This window comes from Penaeus monodon, chromosome 42 (genome assembly GCF_015228065.2).
Source record: "Penaeus monodon isolate SGIC_2016 chromosome 42, NSTDA_Pmon_1, whole genome shotgun sequence".
NCBI lineage: Eukaryota > Metazoa > Arthropoda > Malacostraca > Decapoda > Penaeidae > Penaeus > Penaeus monodon.
Window position 1 is genome coordinate 26,832,697 of NC_051427.1, and position 2,500 is coordinate 26,835,196.

The window sequence follows — 2,500 nt, forward strand, 5'->3', positions numbered from 1 at the left end:
TAAGAACAATAATAATGTTTATAATAATACAATGATAAGTAATAGTTATAGTAACAATAATAATATAGTACTGATAGTATCAATGATAATAATAAAAGGATAATGGTAATTAGAATAATCATTATAAAATATAATAATACAATGATAAAGATAAAACTGATAATATTGATAGTAATATAATGATAATGATAGTGATAATGATAATGATAAAAAGATGATAATGATGATAATAATAAAAAGATAATCATGATGATAATAACAATAATAATAATTACAATAATAATGATAATAATAATAATAATAATGATAATAATGATAATAATAGAAATATTGATAATATTAGCAAGAACAATAACAACAAAACAGTATAATAACAATAATAGTAAAAATGATTATGAAAATAATATCAATAGCAATAATAATGATGACAATAGTATTAAAATTAATTATAATATCAATGATGTTACTAATGACTACAAGGATGATGGAAGATATAATAGCGATTTATATGATAAATAAATAAATAAATAAATAAATATATATATATAATATATATATATATATATATATATATATATATATATATATATATATATATATATAACATTAATGTTAATATTACCAATATAATAATACAATTTTTATTGGTTTATCAACATAATGATTGCCATTACTCTCATTATGGTCATGCTTATTATTATTACACTCATTATCATTATTGTTATTATTATTATTATTATTATTATTATTATTATTATTATTATTATATTATCATTATTATTATTATCATTATTATAATCATTATCAGTGTATTGTCGTTAATTTTTTATTATTATTATTATTATCATTATTATCATTAGTAGTAGTAGTAGTAGTGTCTTATTATTATGATTATTTTTTATAATTTACATTAATATAATTATCATAATTACTATTATAATAATTATTATTACTATCATTTTTCTATTTTAATTATCATTATTGTAATTATCATCATCATTATTTCTACCATTATTGATATCATTATTGTTATAATAATAATAATAATAATAATAATAATAATAATAATAATAATAATAATAATAATAATAAATAATAGTAATAATAATAATAATAATAATAATAATAATAATAATAATAATAATAATAATAATAAAATATCATTTTTATTATTATCATTATTATTATTACTATCATTATTATTATCATCCTCATTATTATTATCATCCTCATTATTATTATCATTATTATTATTATCACTACTGTTATTTTTTTTTGCATTTTATATTGTCATTATCAATACTATCACCATTATTATCATCTTAATCTTAATCTTAATAATTATTGTTGCTATTATTGCTATCATTAGTATTATTATTCTCCCCATCATCAACATCATGATTATTATTATTATTATTATTATTATTATTATTTTATTATTATTATTATTATTATTATTATTATTATTATTATTATTATCATTATTATTATTATTATTATTATTATTACTTTTACTTTTATTATTATTTTTATCATTAGTAATTTTATCATTACCGTTATAATAATAATAATAATAATAATAATAATAATAATAATAATAATAATAATAACAATAATAATAATAATAATTATTATTATTATTATCATGATTGCTGTTATTATCATTATTGTTGTTATTATCGTAATCATTACTATTGTTATAATCATTATAGTTATAATCATTATTTTTGTTTTAATAATTCAATCATCATCATCAGTAATATCATTTTGTTATAGTCATTATCATACTTTAACTACTATTATTTTTATCATTATTATCATTATTGTTATCATTATCATTATTTCTTGTTATAATTATTTTCATTATTGTTGTAATTATTAATATTGCCATTGCCATTGCTATTATTATTATCGTATTATTTCATTTTAATTATTATTATTATTATTATTATTATGACCATTATCTTATCATTATTATTATTACCATTAATATTCTCGTCTCTATTATTGTTATCATTATTACCATCAGCATCATGATCATCATCATCATCCTTATAATTATTAATATAAATATTTTTATTGCTATTATTATTATCATTATTATTATTACTATTATTATTATCATTATTATCATTCTTATCATTATTATCATTATTATCATTATTATTCTTATTATTACCATTATTATTATCGTTATTATTGTTATAATCATTATCATTATTACTACTATTGTCATTACTATTAATCATTATCATTATCATCATCATGATTGATGTCATGATACCCCTTATTATCATTATTAATATCATCATCATATTTTTAATAATAATGTCCATAACATTACAATGTTAATATTTTCGTTATTATTATTATTATTATTATTATCATTATTATATTATTATTTATTGTATTTTATTATTTGTTGTCATTTATATTTTTATTTTATTATTATTATATTTTTATTATTATTACTACTTTATATTATTTTATTATTATATAC